Consider the following 19,247-nt stretch of genomic DNA (forward strand, 5'->3'; position numbering starts at 1 on the left):
TGAAAACTGTTTCAGAATATAACACTGTAAAATGGAGACTCGGTTGACATGTCCTCTTATTGTAATACTGTGTGAGGAATACGTTAAAGTTATAATAACCTTTATTTATTCTTGGCTATTATATAAACTGATGAACTGTGTTTTAATATTTCCAAAAGTACCTCCTATGCGTGTTATAGAATACGATGTTGTGTTGTACCTCCACATTTATTATTTATTTCAGAGGATTGTTTGAGGAAAATCAGTATTTAGATCAGATTAATCTTGAACTGTGTCAGCTTGGTGTAAGGATCAATTTGGGGTCATGACCACAGTCAATGAGGTTGTGACTGCACTTTTGCTACTGGAATCTGATCATAAACTATATCTCCTTACCATCTTTACAGTCATTATGCATTTTGACCATAATGTGTTTTGTGTAAGAAAGAGTACAGCTGGGTCCTCTACTCTTCTGCATTTCTTGAAAAAGCTTGATTCACTTCGGAAGTGGAGCAGTGAAGTTTAATGTTTGAAAACTGTCTCTAATAAACACCCTTGTTTATATAAGAGAACTGATGCTTATTTTTTAAAAGCTCATTTTGAGTTGCACTTTTAATGGTGAGAAACATAAAAGGAATGCCCGATATTCTAGTGACTCATTAAAAAAGCAAGTTGAAAGAATGCAAATTTGGGGTCTTCTTCCTGGATGTGTGAAGTGAAACTGAGCACTTCCATGAAGTGAGATTTTATTCTCCCTACCACCACCTTGATTCCTGAGAGTTCATACTTTAGTGACTCACAGTATATTTTGGACATGTAACTTCACAGAGGAGAGGTCTGCATTTATTGGAAACTCTGTCTCTGGGTGATGCCTTCATGGGTGAGAGGAAGAGTTTTCACTCCAGAGCATAAGGCTCCCCTCAAAACATGGAAATGAGCAGAACTTTTAAGGCTAGTTATAATTTAGAATCATAGACTCATAGAATGGTTTGGGTTGGAAAGGACCTTCAAAGGTCCAACTCCCCCTCCATGGGCAGGGACATCTTTCACTAGACCAGGTTGCTCAAAGCCCCATCCGACCTGACCTTGAACACTTCCAATGATGGGGCATCCACAACTTCTCTGGGCAACCCATTCCAGTGACTCACCACCATCATCGTAAAATAATTTCTTCCTTTTATCCAACCTAAATCTACCCTCTTTCAGTTTAAAACCATTGCCCTTTGTCCTGTCACTACAGGCCCTGGCAAAAACTCTCTCTTTGACTTTCTTATGAGCCCCCCTTTATATATTGAAAAGCTGCAATAAGGTCTCCCTGTAGCCTTCTCTTCTCCAGGCTGGACAACCGCAACTCTCTCAGCCTTTCTTCACAGGAGAGGTGCTCCAGCCCTCTGATCATTTTTGAGGCCCTCCTCTGGACCCACTCTAACAGGTCCATGTCTTTCTTGTACTGAGGCCCCAGAACTGAACACAGGACCTCAGGTGGGGTCTCATGAGAGTGGAGCAGAGGGGGAGAATCAGCCTGATGGCCATGCTCCTTTTTATACAGCCCAGGATTTTTCATCCACCAGTGCCCCCAAGTCCTTCTCTGCAGGGCTGCTCTCAATCCATTCATCCCTCAGTCTGTACTGATTTTGAGGATTGCCTGGACTCAGGTGCAGGACCTTGCACTTGGTCTTGTTGAACTTCATGAGGTTCACATGGGCCCACTTCTCCATGAAGATGTGATCAAAACCAACTTTGCCCTCGTGGCAGAAGGATATCACAGACAAGATTTACGCATCTCAGATTTTACAGGCAATGAGAGTTTACTCCTCCCAACAAGGGCAGCTGGGAGGGGGGGAACCCCCAGCCTCCTCTGCCACAGGAACAGTGTAACTGCTGCTGCAGGATGGTGGGGACTGGCTCCACGGGGACTGTTTCAAGGGGGAAAAAGCACCGGCAACATGGTGTCTTCCTCCCAGGACACAGCACACAGGTGTAGGGGTAACAGCCCCCTAGGGCAACTACAGAAAGGCGAGCACCCTTGTAGTTTGAAACACATGGGCACCCAGTCCTGATATTGAGGTAGATCTGAGTGGTAAAAAAACCAACTTGTTGGAGGAAGACCCACCTCAAAGGTGGTTATGCTCTCAGGAAATGTGCCCTACCCTGCCACTTTATGTGAGGTTTTCCTTTTTGTTTTTGAGTCAGTACCAGCAACTGCCCTTAAACAAGAAGGGCTGGTTGCAAAGCCACACTAAACCTCAGGCACTTACTCCATAGGAGGGATGCCTTATCTCCATATGTCCTTGAGTGCTGTGAGAAAATGAAAACAGTCAGGATTCAGGCTTCTGCAACAGTCAGTCTCAAGTAATGAACCAAGTTGATCTGATGCTCGAGTGTAGGAAAGAGTTGCAATTCCCTTCTAGATCTGCCTCTGCATCCTAGGGAATATTTTGTCCATTGCCTACCATCTAAATATTGCAAGAGGAACTGGTCTAACATCAATTAGAATAGTTCTACTCCAGGTGGGACCAGAAGATCTGTAATGTAAGCACTTCTTTTTTAGCCCAAGTGTCAGTCATTACAGACTTGATCTTCATTGGGAGCCAATTTGGAACTGTAGGATCTCAGTAGGAGCTGCTGGAGATACCCAGCACATCTACTGATAACAAATATATTGAGTATATTTCTGTCTGATGGAAAAGCCTACAATTTTCACTAGCTCTATAAAATCATTTCCTATGCCTCCCACTTTAGGGAAGCACTGCTAAACAATACTTTTACAACTTCATCAAGTTTCAAAGCACAAGTCAATGAAATCTGGCTCTTTGACATAGGTAAATTATTTAATTTAGAACGATACACAAATCAGCCTTATCATTTACAGCCCTAAGGTTTTTTATGGTACAATAATAGTTAAGCTCTACATTGTATTGAAGTGTCAGAACACTTAATAAGACAGTTGCTTCTGGCACCTTATGTCTTAACTATTACAGACAGAGCCTACAAATCTTCCATCATTTCTTTCAAGGCAGTCATGTTTTCTTCCCTCAAGGTTCTTTAAACATTGATAAATGTTACTCCTCAATCATCACATTCTTATCCATGCAGTTCCATGAAAAATCAGTTTAGATATGGTAGAGAGGAAAATAAATATCCTACATAGTTAGTAGGAGTAAAGGTGTTTTGCAGGGTTTTTCCTAAATCATTCCCAAGCTGTTTTTTTTTTTTTTTAAAAAAAAGCCAACCAAACACAACTGTAAGATACTCTATTTAGATGTTCTAGCTAAGGACTGAACCTGCATTCTACATACTCATCTAATCAGTTTGTGGTATTAAGATAGGTAGAACTGAGTCACAGAATTTGAGCTTAAAAACACATTTTCTGTTATTGCTCTATTTTCTTTAAATAAAAGATAAAAACCTCTAGGTGAACTGAGGTAAACCTTCAAAAACTCACTGGCAAGTCCTAAGTCAGCCTAAAAATAACAAAAATGAAAGCCCCGGACAACTGAATCTATATGAGCTGGGAACCTCCAGCAACTCATTTTTGCTGCTACAGGATTTTATAGGTGAAATACACACGCTGAAACAATTTTCATAACATTAATGAATACGTCTGCACAAGTTAGGAAGAGTTGTACAACATTATCCCTTTGCCCACCATAACATTACAAAATTTTGGGATTAGTTTTCACTAAGGAAAAGCTCAAAACCAAACCACCACAAAAGCCAGACAAACTCTTTTCCCCGTTCCCCATGATTACCTTCCCTTTGATATCTGTTCAGCTCACACCTCTGGTCTCTCTAGAATCACATTCATTCCCCTAATATGTAAGAGGCAGCGAGAAGAGCAAATAAAAAAAAAGTCAACAAAACCCAAACCTACATTTTCCACAATTACATGCTAATGACCAGTTATCAGAGAAACATTGCTAGCCTTTTGCTATCAGCATCGTAGGCGACTATCAGTAGTATAAGTATACAACCTTTATCCAAGAAGTAGCAGAATCGATACACCCCACTTCCATGGAAACCCTGCCCCTGCATACAGCCACATGTCCCACTTGCCTCAGAAATCCCACCCCAGTTCCAGTCACACAGTCAGTTTCCCCATGTCTTTTTGCCCCTGAGGGCTGCTATTTTTTAAAGAACAAACCCACTCATATTCTCAGAGTGCCATATGATTGGATAGCAGGGCATGCCACCCCTTCCTGTTTATCCAGAAACAAGCCCTCCCACTACATACAGGGACATTACCATTTTCTTTCAGCCACCATTTTATGGCTGAGAGCAGCCTTTTCTTACAATCTCAACACTCTCTGCATATTTACATACTGCCTTGTGATTGGCTGACTGCCATTTTTGACACCATAATATCCTATATGTTCAGACTGCCCTATGATCGGCTGGCAAGTCAAGTTACCCCTTCCTGCTTACCCTGGAAGGATATTAAGTCCAGGAACCTTCCTCCCACTACCCCAATGGGGCATCTGACATTTTGTTGCAGTTGCAACTTTGTTCATGGCACAGGGGCACCATTTTGAAAATATCATACCCAATGTGATCTCAGTATGCTCCCTATTTGGTTGCCCATTTCCTCTAAACCAAGAAGATCTCGTATACACATATATATACTTTTAAATATATATATATATTTCAAAAGAGGGTGAGAAATAATTATATATGTAAAGGGGTGTACTAATATGTATAAAGATATGTTAATTTATACATAGATAAACTTTATATGTGTATATAAATAAATATATATATCAAAAAAAGTGTATGTATAAATAATCTAAAACATTGTTTTAGAATCATAGAGTCATAGAATGGTTTGAGCTGGAAAGGACCTTCAAAGACCATTTAGTCCAAGCCCCCTGCCATGGTCAGGGACATTTTTTACTAGACCAGGTTGCTCAAAGCCCCATCCAACCTAACTTTGAACACTTCCAAAGATGGGGCATCCACAGCTTCTCTGGGCAAACTGTTCCAGTGTCTCACCACCCTCATCATAAAGAATTTCTTCCTTATGTCCAATTTAAATCTACCATCTTTCAGTTTAAAACCATTGCCCCTTGTCCTGTAACTACAGGCCCTGGCAAAAAGTCTCTCTGTCTTTCTTATAAGCCCCCTTTAAGTATTGAAAGACCGCAATCAGGTGTCCCCCAGAGCCTTCTCTTCTCCAGGCTGATCAACCCCAACTCTCTCAGCCTTTCCTCATAGGAGACATGTTCCAGACCTCTGATCGCTTTTGTGGCCCTCCTCTGGACCCACTCCAACAGGTCCATGTCTGCCTTGTACTGGGGACTCCAGAGCTGCATGCAGTACTCCAGGTGGGGTCTTATGAGAGCATAGTAGAGGGGGAGAATCACCTCCCTCAACCTGCTTGCCACACTTCTTTTTAAGTAGTCCAGGATACGATTGGCTTTCTGGGCTACAAGTGCACATTGCCGGCTCATATCCAAGCCTGTCAAAGTCCCTCTGGATGGCATCCCTTCCCTCTAGCGAATCAACTGCACCACTCGGCTTAGAGTCATCTGCAAACTTGCCGAGGGTGCACTCAATCCCGCTGTCTATGTCAGTGATGAAGATAGTAAATAGTACTGGTTCAAGTACGGACACTACTCGGGGACACTTGAGGGACACTACTCGTTACTGGTTTCCACTTGGACATTGAACCACTGACTAGAAGTCTTTGGACGCTGCCATCCAGCCAATTCCTTATCCATCTAACAGTCCATCCGTCAAACCCATCTCTCTCCAATTTATAGTCCAGAATGTTGTGGGGGACCATATCAAAGTCCTTACAGAAATCCAGGTAGATGACATCTGTAGCTCTTCCCTTGTCCACCAATGCAGTCGCTCCATCGTAGAAGGCCACTAGATTATTCAGGCATGACTTGCCCTTGGTGAAGCCATGTTGGCTGTCTCTAATCACCTCCCTGTCTTCCACATGTTTCGACATATCTTCCAGGAGGATCTGTTCCATGATCTAGCGGGCACAGAGGTGAGGCTGACTGGACGGTAGTTCCCAGGGTCCTCCTTATTACCCTTTTTAAAAATGGGTACATTTTCTTCCTTTTCTGGCCAACGTATCTGTAAAAGCCCTTCCTATTATTATTCTTCACATCCCTTGCCAAATTCAGCTCCAGCTGTGCCTTAGCTTTCCTGATACCATCCCTACATACCCTGGCAGCATCCCTATATTCTTCCCAGGATACATGTCCCTGGTTCCACTGCCTGTGCATTTCCTTCTTACAGTCTAGTTTGATCAGGAGGTCCTTACTCAGCCATGCTGGTCTCCTGCCTTCCTTGCCTGATTTCTTACACATGGGAACTGAGAGCTCTTGTGCTCTAAGAAAAATGTCCTTAAAGAGCTGCCAGCTCTGTTCAGTGCCTTTATCCCTGAGGGTAGTTTCCCAGAGGGTCTCATCCACTAATTGCTTAAACAACTGAAAGTTCACTCTCTTAAAATTCAGGATCTTGATTTTACTCTTCACCTGGCCCATATCCCTCAAGAATATGAATTCCACCAGGGCATCATCACTGCAGCCCAGGCTGCCACTGATCTTGACCTCTCCAATTAGTTCATCTGTGTTGGTGAGCAACAGGTCTAGTAACACTTCTCCACTGGTTGGGCTGTCTATTACCTGGATTAAGAAATTCTCCTCAGTGCACTCCAATAGCTTGCTGTGCTGCTTTTCCAGGAGGTGTCAGGGTGATTGAAGTCCCCCAGCAGGATCAGAGCCTGCGAGCTTGATGCTTCCTATAGTTGAAGTAAGAATGCTTCTTCAACAGGCTCCCCTTGATCGAGCAGCCTGTAGTAAACACCAGCCACGAGGTTTCCTTTGTTGCACAATAGCTTCCAACTCCTCCTGTTTGTTACCTATGCTGCATGCACTGGTTTAGAGGCACTTCAGTTGGGCTGTTGACCGTGTCACCTTTTTAGAGGAACAAGCTCTAATTCCTTCGCGGCATCTCTCAGGTGTTTCCCTGTTGGTTCCTAATGCATCAGCAGCCCCTGGCTCTTCTCTGTTCTCAAAACTCCATCCCCTTCCCCCGATAAATCTAGTTGAAAGCTCTCCTTATAGTCTAGTCAGCTTGTTGGCAAAGACCCTCTTGCCCCACTTGGTCAGGTGAATCCCATCAGCTCCCAGCAGACCTGGCTTCTCAAAGGTAGATCCATGATCATAGAAGCCAAAACCTCGAGTATGACACCAGCCACACAGCCAGGCATTCACCTCTTCAATTTGTCTCCTCCTTCCTGAACCCCTTCCTCTGACTGGAAGGATAGAGAAGAACAGCACTTGTGCTCCAGTTCCTTTTAACATTGTTCCGAGGGTCATATAGTCTCTTTTGATGGTTCTAAGTTGCCTTGTCGCAGTATCATTAGACCCTATGTGGAATAGTAGGAGCGGATGATAATCTGTAGGGTTCACCAGGCTCAGGAGCCTCTCAGGGACGTCACGAATGCGAGCTCCTGGTAGGCAGCAGACTTCTTTAGAGAAATTGTCTGGGTGGCAAATGGGTGCTTCAGCGCCTCGCAGTAAGGAATCTCCAATTGCTAATACTTACGTGCTTTTCTGGTGGCACTGGTTCTAATGCGGGTGGGTGGTTGGATCAACTTTGCATGGTCAGCTTCTCCTGGATCCTGTCCATTTACTTATGTGCTCTTCAATCTTCAACCCCAGAGTATCGTGTCTGTTACACAGAGGCACTTCAGGGGATCGGGGAAGGTTCTTCTTTCTAGCCCGAGCAGAGACAAATGTCCAGTCTCCTTCATCTTGTGAGTTCCTTGTGTCAGTCAGCTCGAGGTTGAATTCAGGCTTATCTTCATAGAATAGTTTGTGTTGGAAGGGACCTTTAAAAGTCATCTAGTCTAAACCCCCCTGCAATGAGCAGGGACACCCTCCACTAGATCAGGTTGCTCTGAGCCCCTTCCAACCTTACCTTGAATGTTTCCAGGGATGGGGCATCTACCACCTCTCTGGGCAACCTGTTCCAGTGTCTCACCACCCTCATTGTAAAAAAATTTCTTCCTTATATCTCATCTGAATCTACCCTCTTTTAGTTTAAAACCATTACCCCTTGTCCTATCGCTACAGGCCCTACTAAAAAGCCTGTCCCCATCTGTTGTGGTTTTACCCCAGCCGGCAGCTGAGCACCACGCAGCCGCTCGCTCACTCCCCCCGCATCGGGATGGGGAAGAGAATTGGAAGAGTTAAAGAAGTGAGAAAACTCCTGGGTTGAGATAAAGACAGTTTAATAGGTAAAGCAAAAGCCGTGCGCACAAGCAAAGCAAAACAAGGAATTCATTCACCACTTCCCATGGGCAGGCAGGTGTTCAGCCATCTCCAGGAAAGCAGGGCTCCATCATGCATAACGGTTACTTGGGAAGACAAACACCATCACTCCGAATGCCGCCGCCGCCGCCCCCCCCCCCCCCCGCCCCAGTCCCTCCTCTTCCCCAAGGCTCTTATAAACTGAGCATGACATCATATGGTATGGAATATCCCTTTGGTCAGTTTGGGTCACCTGTCCTGGCTGTGTCCCCTCCCGACTTCTTGTGCACCCCCAGCCATCCCGCTGGCGGGGCGGTGCAAGAAGCAGAAAAGGCCTTGACTCTGTGTAAGCACTGCTCAACAACAACAAATCTTTATAACAAAAACATCTCTCTATTATCAACACTGTTTCCAGCACAAATCCAAAACATAGCCCCATACTAGCTACTATGAAGAAAAGTAACTCTCCCTCAGCCGAAACCAGGACACCATCTTTCTTATAAGCCCCCTTTAAGTATTGAAAGACCGCAATAAGGTCTCCCCGGAGCCTTCTCTTCTCCAGGCTGATCAACCCCAACTCTCTCAGCCTTTCCTCATAGGAGACATGTTCCAGACCTCTGATCGCTTTTGTGGCCCTCCTCTGGACCCACTCCAACAGGTCCATGTCTGCCTTGTACTGGGGACTCCAGAGCTGCATGCAGTACTCCAGGTGGGGTTTTATGAGAGCATAGTAGAGGGGCAGAATCACCTCCCTCGATCTGCTGGCCACACTGCTTTTTATGCAGCCCAGGATCCAGTTGGCTTTCTGGGCTGCGAGTGCACGTTGCCAGCTCATGTCCAGCTTTTAATCCACCAGTACCCCCAAGTTGTTCTCCTCAGGGCTGCTCTCAATCCCTTCATCCCTCAGCCTGTATTGATACCGGGGGTCGCCCCGACCCAGGTGCAGGGACCTTGCACTTGGCCTTGTTGAACCTCAAGACGTTCATGTGGGCCCACTTTTCAAGCTTGTCCAGGTCCCTCTGAATGGCATCCCGTCCCTCAGTCGTGTCAACTGCACCGCTCAGCTTGGTGTCTGTCGTGGTTTAGGCCCAGCCGGCGGCAAGGTACCACGCGGCCGCTCGCTCACCCCTCCCCCAGCACGATGGGGAGGAGAAGTATAACAAAAGGCTTGGGTCGAGATAAGGACAGGGAGAGCTCACTCACTAATTATCGTCACGAGCAAAGCAGACTGAACTTAGAAAGGAGATTCATCTAATTTATTACTAAACAAAACAAAGTAGAGCAATGAGAAAATAACATCAAGTCTTAAAACACCTCCCCCCACTCCTCCCATCTTCCCGGGCTCAACTTCACTCCCGGCTTCAACCTCCTCCCCCCTCAGCGGCACAGGGGGGGGCGGGGGGGGGACGGGGAATGGGGGTTGCGGTCAGTGCAGCGCACGTTGTTTCTGCCGCTTCTTTGTCCTCAGGGGGAGGACTCCTCTCATCGTTCCCCTGCTCCAACATGGAGTCTCTCCCACAGGCTACAGTCCTTCACGAACTGCTCCAGCGTGGTCTCTTCCATGGGGTGCAGACCTTCAGGAGCAGACTGCTCCAGCCTGGGTCCCCCACAGGGTCACAAGTTCTGCCAGCAAACCCGCCCTGGCATGAGCTCCCCTCTCCACGGGTCTACCAGTCCGGCCAGGGACTTGCTCCAGCCTGGGCTTCCCACAGGCCACAGCCTCCTTTGGGTGCCTCCACCTGCTCTGGCGTGGGGTCCTCCACGGGCTGCAGGTGGAATCTCTACACCCCCTCATCCTTCCTCCATGGGCTGCAGGGGGACAGCCTGCCTCACCATGGTCTTCTCCACAGGCTGCAGGGGGATCTCTGCTCCGGCACCTGGAGCACCTCCTCCCCCCTCCTTCTTCACTGACCTTGGTGTCTGCAGATGTTCTTACATCTTTGCACTTCTCTCTCCAGCTGCAAAAACTTCCCCCAACTGTTGTTTTTTTTTTCCCCTTCTTAAATATGTTATCACAGAGGTGCTGATTGGCTTGGCCTTGGCCAGGGGCGGGCCCATCTTGGAGCTGGCTGGCATTGGCTCTATCAGACACAGGGGAAGCTTCTAGCAGCTTCTCACAGAAGCCACCCCTGTAGCCCCCACCCGCTACCAAAACCTTGCCACGCAAACCCAACACAGTGTCGTCTGCAAACTTGCTGAGGGTACACTCGATCCCACTGTCTATGTCTTTGATGAAGATATTCAACAGTACTGGTCCCAATACGGACCCCTGAGGGACATCACTCGTCACTGATCGCCATCCGGACATTGAGCCCTTGACCACTACTCTCTGGATGTGACCATCCAGACAATTCCTTATCCATCTGTCAAATCCATATCTCTCCAATTTAGAGAGAAGGATGTTGTGGGGGACCGTGTCAAAGGCCTTACCGAAGTCCAGATAGATGACATTTGTAGTTCTTCCCTTGTCCACTGATGTAGTCACTCCGCTTATCTTCCCCTTGCACAGCCTTAAGGCAGGGCTGTCGCTCAACCGGGACAGTGCACAGTACCACACATCAATCTCCTGCTCGCATTCCCAGATACTGCGCTGCCTGTTGAGCTCCTCTTGTTACAGAGCTACTTGTCTGAAGAGTTCTTCCAGCTGGGCACACTTGTGCAGCTATAACATCCACTGCTGCCTTCAGATGCTAGGGGGACTTCCAGATACTGGAGCTCCGTGCAGCCTGAGGTCTGGACAGCTATATCGATCCTTGGGAGGTCTGTCTGGGGGGAGATGTCAGCATAGGTAGGCTGTAGTGCTTCTCTTTGGGTTACAGCCACAGCCTTGCAGTTGCAGCAGATGGACACCATTTTCTTTCAGCAGATCACCTTGAAGTCCCAGGACAGAGGAGAAAGGGACAGCAGGTACCAGCAAGAGGGGAAGGAAGAGAAGGGGCCTAAATTCAGGCAACAGAGTTGTTTAGGACACAATCTGGCATTTAGGAGTCCTTCAGTTCCAACTAGTGCTTGCTTTCTTGGCATGTGTCTGTACATGTAATATATGGGAAGAATAGAAGCTACTATGGTAAGTAAACCTACTCCCCCCCTTGGGAGTCTGTGGCTGATAATGCAAAGTGAACACCCTCAACTCCTATTGACTTCATTTGAAGTAAAAGGCCCTTTGCACCTTGCAAGTGTAGTTGGTAGCATCACGCTTTTAGACCCTGTTCTGTACTAGAATCACTGTTCAGTGAGCTTCTGAATGAATTATTGTGTGTGTTGTGTTTGTAAGCTAAGGGTAAGTGGACTGCTTTCTTTTAATAATCTCCTTTCACTCTAGATGTAAAAATGTTCATTTTTCTTTCAGATGCTTCAGGCATGCTCAGTCCAACATCTACCAGTACCATATGCAGCGTTCCCACCTCTGATTTCTAACGACCCATTCCTTTTGCATCCTCCTCACCTCTCTCCACATCACCCGTCTCACCTGCCACCTCCAGGGCAATTTGTTCCCTTCCAAGCACAGCAATCACGTTCAGTAAGTAATGCTTCTTATCTCCTCTCCTAAAATATTTGGGGGTTGATCAGGAAATAATGGTCTTGTCCTTCTAATAAGGACAAACAATGCTTCTTGTCCTTCTCTGGTTGAGAGAACAAATGGATCTGATTTAGAGTAATTAATAGGGTTTTGCAGTAGTGCTACCTGAGCAAGACTTAGTCTGAAGGAAAAAAAAATAAATATTGTTTTGAAATTCATTTTGATTGTCTTAAGATTTCCTCAGCTGTTGCCCACTCCACTTTCCTGGAGGCCTGTACTCCTGTCAGTCTGACATAAGTTTGCTTCATGTACTGCTTCTGCAGGTGGTGGTCTTCCAGAAAGTAAAAGAGAATATAGACACCTAAGTGTAGTGCAGCAGTGGTCTCAGAGAAAAAATTTTGTAGCGACACCAGAAAGCACAAAGCATTATTCCTATTGCATGCTTCTACCACATTAATTCACAGTTTATTTAAAGTGACCACTGTATCCTCCCCCAAACACTAGTGTGAAAAGTATTACTTTAACTTTCTACGGCCTACTGGAACCTTTTTTCTCCCCTGCTTATGGAAATTATCAACTCTTTTCACTTAAACAAACTTGACTGAAAAGTTAATTTCTTCATAATAGAGCTTATGCAAACATGAGAGAAGATGCTATTTTGGACATGAGAGAAAAAATTACATTTTGTAATTTCTACTTACTAATCTTCTGCCAGGCACCTTTGTGCCTGTTTCTTTGGAGCTCTACCAATATTTCATTAATACAGAAATACAAAATAATTTCAGCTTTACTAACAAATACTGCTCAGACTGTTTTGAGCAGTAACAAATACTGCTGTGTTAAATGTCAGGTGTTGGCACTACTGTAATAATTGCATTATAGTCATGGGGGAACGGTTCTGCATAGTTTTCTCTGGTAATCAGGATGTCTTCCCTCAGAAAATGTTGGGGCTTCTTTCTTAACTTAGATTGCTAATTTAGCTTCAGGAATAGGCTCCCTTGTTAACTTTTAGCTCTGTTTGATAGCTTGATTTTTTGCTGTCAAGTCTTACTAGAATTATTGCCTTAAAAATGCTGACTATTTAAAGTTTGTTCAGCAGAATGGGGAAACAATTTTCCTTTTCCTTTGCTTCCACAAGATGACTTTCATATCTGACTGTTTTGAAGCATGTGGAATTCAGTACTGGGAAAAGAAGGGTGAATTACTAAAATAGTAGAGTTAGTAGAGTTAAGGTTTTCCTGAAAAATGAGACCAAAGTGAGCTGAGATTTGAATTGATCTTTCCTTTGCTTCATAGGGAAATGCTGAGTTGTTTTTGTAAGAAACTTCTTAATTCTTCATTTCTTAATTTCATTTCATTCAATTATTCCTTATGGTAGTGAAGTAGAACTATTTTCTTCAGTTTGAGAACATGTCTCTATTAAGGAAGTCAGTTGCTGCCTTATATATGCAGCCTGATGAAAGGGATCTCAGGATCAGGTTGGAAGACATCTCAGGAGGTCTCTAGTTCAACCTTCTGTTCAAAACATGATCGGCTATGAGGTCAGGTGAGGGTGCTCAGGGCTTTTTTCAGTTGAGTCTTGAAAACCTCCAAGGATGGAGACTACACAAACTCTCTAGGCTCCTGTTCCACTGCTTGACTGTCCTCATGGTGAAAAAGCTTCTCTTTGTATTTAGCTGGAACCTCTTTTGTTTTGACTTATGCCCACTGTCTCTTGTCCTTCCACCATGCACCACCGTAAAGAGCCTGGCTCTATCTTCTTGATCAAATCTCTGCAGGTATTGGAAGGCCACTGTTAGGTGTCCTTCTCCCCTCCCCCAAGCCTTTTCTTCTCCTGGCAGAAAAAGCCTGGTTCCCTCAAGCTCTTCTAATAGGACAAATGCTCCAGTCCCCTGACCATCTTGGTGGCCCTCCTTTGAGCTTGTTCTACTTTAACAATGTCCTTTTTTTTCTATTTGGGTGCCCAAAACTGGATGTAGTATTCTACATGAGGTCTAACAAGTGTTGAGTAGAAGGTGGATAATCACTTCGCTCAATCTACTGGCTATGCTTCCATTTGTTAATACAGCCCAAGATATTGCTAGCCTTCTTTGCTGCCAAGGCACACTGTTGTCTCACGTTCAGCTTGCTGCCTACCAAGGGCCCCAGGGCCTTTTCAGCAGAGCTGCTTCACAGCCAGTCGTTCCCCAGCCTGTATTGTTGCCAGGGGTTCTTCCTTCCCAGGTGCAGGACTTGGCATTTGTCCTTGTTGAATATCATAAGGTTCCTATTGGCCCATTTCTCCAGCCTGTCCACATCCTGCTGTATGGCAGCCCTACCTTCCAGTGTATGGACTGTTCTCTGCAATTTGATATCAGCTGTAGACTTCATGAGCAAGTACTCTGTCTCTTCCAGGTGACTGGTAATGTTGGTAAATAGGATAGGTCCCTGTGGTATACCACTTGTTACCAACATCTTGGTAGAGTATGACCCTTTAACCACTATGATCATCCAAAAATTTGTTTATCCATCTGGTTGTCCACCCATCCAGATTGTAACATCCGAACTTGGTTACAAGAATATTGTGGGAGATAGTGTCAAAAGCCTTGCTAAAGTTGAGGTAAATGACATCCACTGCTCTCCCCTCATCCACAAGTCCAGTCACCTTATCATACTAGACGATCTGCTTGATCCGGCATGATTTTCCCTTGGTATAGCCATGCTGACTGTTCCCTCTTCCATGTGCCCAGAAATATGTTCCAAGAGGACTCACTCCATGATCTTCCCAGGGACTGAAGTAAGGTCGACTGGCCTATAGTTTCCCAGATTGTGCTTTTGGCCTTTTTTTGTTGATGAATGCAATGTTTGCCATTCTCCAGTTGTCAGGTATCTCCCCCTGATCTCCACAACCTTTTAAAGATGATAGAGAGCATCCTTGCAAGGACATCGGCCAGTTCTCTCAGCACCCTTGGATGTAGGCCACCTGATCCCATGGACTTGTATGGGTCAAGTTCTCTCAAGTAATCAATCCCTGACTCAGTCCTCATCCACTGCTAGTAGTTCTTCTCCTCCAGATTCCTCTCCCTGCCCAAGCGGCACAAGACAGAGGAGGGGTGGGGGGTTGTGGTCAGTATATAGCAGTCATTCTCTGCTGCACCTTCCTTTTCACACCTTTGCTCTGCTCTGGCGTGGGTTCTTCATGGGCTGCAGTCCTATCAGGAAAATCTGCTCGGGCATGGGTTCTCAGTGGGTCACAGTTCCTTTGGGAAATATCAATCTGTTCCAGAGTGGGTCCTCCACGGGCTGCAAGGAATATCTGCTCTGGAGCACCTCCTCCTCCTCCTTCTCCTCCTCTGACCTCGGTGTTCCCTCTGCTGTTTCTCACTCTTTTTTGTTCCCTCCTACTCTCCATCCAGCTTTTTTTTTTGCCCTTTCCTAAATAGTTTTTCACAGAGGCACCACAAACACTGCTGATTGATTGGCTCATCTTTGGCCTGCAGTGGGTCCACTGCCGAGCCAGCTGGAACCAGCTGTGTCTGGCATAAGGCAGCAGCCCCTTACCTCTTCCCAGAGAGGCTACCCCTGCACTCCCCCGCCAAACCTTGCCGCATATACCCAGTACAACTCCATAAAATTTCCACAACCCCTCAGAACATATAATTGGAGTTGTGCTTTTTTGGTATTAAAAATAAATTAAAATAACTGGTTTTCTATTTATACAACAAACCCTGTGTTTCTTTTAGCCACTTCAAAGGATAGAGAATGAAGTAGAACTGCTTGGAGAACATCTTCCTATAGGAAACTTTACCTACCCTCCATCAACTCATCCACCAACACTGACTTCCTCAGCTCCTATCCAATTCTTAACCCATGATCCTTTACACCAAGAGGTTTCATTTGGAGTTGTAAGTATTGCTTTTTGTACTACATTCTCATGCACGCTGAGTTCAAGTTCTTGGTCTTTGCTCTAAGTTATAACCATTTTATTGAAATTATTATTGAAAAATGGCATTTTTGCAATTGAATTTCATTAGTGGCTGCAGCTGTGGAAAGTCAGGGTGGTTGGTTTTTACGGTTAGACTTACTTCATATAGTCTGAGGGCTCAAACTTGGAGAATGAAAACATGCTAACAAAATCTTTGAGCAATCTTTTTTCAGAAAAGTAAATGTCTCAAGGCCTCTGAATATCATTTCAGTAGTGGTGTGTGAATTTTGGTTCTAAAAATCTGCTAACTTTTTTTTTCACTATTGAGTATTTTTAGAAAAATACAATTTATGTCTAAGTTACAATTCTTCACCTGCTCCCATTTTAGTGGACAGTGCAAGATGTTTTAAACAGTCATACTGAGGACTTATGTAAGTGAACTAAAGAGCTTTGCATGCAAATTGAAACAGGAAAATAGTCTTTTTCTCCTATGGAAAGAATGTGTTGAAGCTGTAAACTCGAATGTCTCTTTAGGCACTATATCTGTTGTCCTGGTTTTCGGCTAGGATAGAGTTAATTTTCACAAGAAGCTGGGAGGGGACACAGCCAGGATAGCTGATCCATACTAGCCAAAGGGATATTCAATATCATGATGTCATGCTCAGGGCGAGCTAGGCATCAGGTTCTGGCGGTGAGCAAATTGCATTGTGTATCACCCGCTTTGTATATTCTTTTATAAGTACCCGGGGAGCGGGGGGAGGCGGGGAGGGGGAGGAGGAGTGAGTGAGCGGCCGTGTGGTGCTTAGCTGCCGGCTGGGGCTAAACCAGAACATCTGTATGGAGTTGAAAGGCTTCAGCCCCTCCTCCCAAAAGTGAATGTAATTGAGCCCAACTCTGAATGTGATTTCTTTATTTATTAATTTTAAACCTTGATCTTTATTTAAAGTGCTTTTGCTGTGGAGCATCCTGGCAGTGCCCCCTAATGGATATTTGGCTTATACCAGCGAAAGAACTCCTGTATATATGTTGTTTAAAACTCTCATTCCTACCCAATCAGCTGCACCAGCCAGCGCATTGCGCCAGGTCAAAAGCCCTCAGCTTTTGGTTTGCAGCATGTTCACCAATTCAAGTCCTGCCTGTCCAAACCAGCCTGTATATAGGCTAAGCCTTACAAAATGCTTATTAGCTAGCTTGCAAGGGCTTCTGGTTAGCATTGTTACTTTTTTTCCTGCAGGATAGTATAATTGTATATTACTGATGAGATTTGTTGGTCAAAACAATTGTTTGAAAAGGCTGGTATTTTTTGGCTTGGACAGGGCTGGATTTTTTTGGATAATGCCTTATTTAAAATGTATTTCAACATTCACTTTTCATTTAATTTCATTATTAAATAAGACAAGAAAATATTGAAGTTTTTCTTCCTTTTTACAGCCTTACCCACCTTTTATGCCTCGAAGACTCACAGGACGCAGTAGATACCAATCACAGCAACCAATACCACCACGCTCGTACCATCCCAGCCTATTACCATATGTGCTGTAAGTCCAAAGCACATTGTACTCGTAGACTACTAAATAACTCTGTAAGCTAGTTGATCACCTCAGTGGTTTTTTATGTTTGCGCTCTACCACAGGATAATATTGGAGATATTCAGAACTCAGCTGGACAAGTCCCCGAGCAACCTGATCTAATTGATCCTGCTTTGAGCATGGGGTTTGACTAGATGACTTACAGATGTTCCTTCTGACCTAAATTATTCTACGATTCTGTGATCATCCTTCACTGAGTGGAGAGTTAGACTAGATGGCTTCCTGTTCTTCCTTCCAACCTGAATTATTTTACTATTCTACAGTAATGTAGGACTCAAGGAGTGATATCCTGTAATTATTGCTTCAACCTCAAAGGATCCATAAGTGCATATTCTACAGACAGTATCTCTAGGACTTGAGCCCAGGTCCCCACCTCAAGCCTACAGATCCCTGTGCCTCTGATAAAATGATTAGACCCTCTAGATATACCTCACACACAGGGAGGGAAGGCCAGAGTTGACTAGTGCAACAATCATCCTTATAGACCAAGAAAGCATTCTCCAATATTTGGGAACCTGCTTCCTTACCACGTCACAATTGGATTACAGTTCCTTTGTACTACCTCAGCATTACTGAGTGCTCATGACTGAACTAGCAAATCTATCCACAGACTTCAACTTCTCCAGGCAGCCTCCTACCTCCAACTGCTGCCCAGTAGAGCAGAGATGATAGTCATATCTGGAGATGGCCCCAGTTTTCCTGAAGGGTGCCTGGAGTTCCACCACTCGTGTTGCTGGGTCAAGGCCAAGAGATTTCCATTACTGTAATGTAAGTACAACTTTGATAAAAGTCAAGAAGCAACAGGTGCCACACCTACCAATACCTGTAGAAGCCCTGCCCCTACTTACAGTCACATGTCCCACTTGCCCTAGTCTTTTCTCTGTTCCAGTCACAAGGTCAGTTTACCCCACCTCTTTTTGCCCTAGAGGCTCGCATTTTTTAAAATGTCATAACCCATGTGTTCTCAGACTGCTCTGTGATTGGACAGCAGAGCAAGTCACCCCTGGAAAAATGTCAGAACCAGCAATCTCTCCCACTACATGCAGAGGGGCTGCCATTTTGTTTCAGCCACCATTTTATTGCAGGGAGACAACATTTTTGATTCCACCGTACCCCATGTGTTCTCAGACTCCCCTGTGATTGGCAGACATCATTGAGAGAGACAAGGCTACTGCAGCTCCATGCCCCACAGGTCTAACCAGTAGCAAAGCTAAGAATGTATTCCCAATAGGCACACACACAAATACACATATACTCAGAAATATATACATATATGCATGGCCAGCCATGCAGATCAACACAGATGGACACACTCAGCGCTCACAAAAACACAGACAGCACCAATGGCCTTATCCTGGTCCCCTCTCTGGCTGATCAGGGTTAAGGTTCATTAATAGCAAATACACACACACATGTACAATGTGGCTCCCTCCAGTAGATGGGCTCAGACACTTGGTCTGCCCAGGAGCTAGCCCCTGGATCCCTCTCTCCCCAGTTTTTGGCACCTGGACATGTGAGCTCCTGAGGCCCGCAGCACCACTCCAGTTGCTGGTACAGACCAGCAGAAGACAAGACAAGACAAGAGAAGATTTTCAGTTGGAAGTGACCTACAATGATCATGTAGTCCCACTGACTGACCACTTCAGGGCTGACCAAAACTTAAAGCATCTTATTAAGGGCATTGTCCAAATGCCTCTTAAACACTGACAGGCATGGGGCATTGACCACCTCTCTAGGAAGCCCATTCCCATGTTTGACCACCCTCTCGGTAAAGAAATGCTTCCTAAAGTCCAGTCTAAACCTTCCCTGATGCAGCTTTGAGCCATTCCCACGTGTCCTGTCACTGGATACCAGGGAGAAGAGATCAGCACCTCCCTCTCCACTTCCCCTCCTCAGGAAGCTGGAGAGAGCAATGAGGCCGCCCCTCAGCCTCCTTCTCTCCAAACTAGACAAGCCCGGTGTCTTCAGCCGCTCCTCATAGGACA

General features: G+C 45.2%; 1 protein-coding gene and 2 long non-coding RNA genes across 3 annotated transcripts in view; 1 reads left to right on the top strand and 2 right to left on the bottom strand.

Moving 5' to 3' along the window:
- The window catches only part of LOC142599267 (uncharacterized), a 675,914-nt gene that overhangs the window by 543,613 nt on the left and 113,054 nt on the right, over positions 1-19,247 (bottom strand). The gene's annotated exons all lie outside the window — the stretch shown is intronic.
- LOC142599172 (E3 ubiquitin-protein ligase RNF38-like) overlaps positions 1-19,247 on the bottom strand; it is a 231,660-nt gene that overhangs the window by 121,758 nt on the left and 90,655 nt on the right. The gene's annotated exons all lie outside the window — the stretch shown is intronic.
- LOC142599130 (uncharacterized) lies at positions 10,440-17,239 on the top strand. The gene is made up of 3 exons (XR_012832809.1): positions 10,440-11,769; positions 15,492-15,653; positions 17,105-17,239. It is a non-coding gene; the product is annotated as an uncharacterized LOC142599130 (long non-coding RNA).

The sequence above is a fragment of the Balearica regulorum genome, chromosome W, assembly GCF_011004875.1.
Source record: "Balearica regulorum gibbericeps isolate bBalReg1 chromosome W, bBalReg1.pri, whole genome shotgun sequence".
NCBI classification, from domain to species: Eukaryota; Metazoa; Chordata; class Aves; order Gruiformes; family Gruidae; genus Balearica; species Balearica regulorum.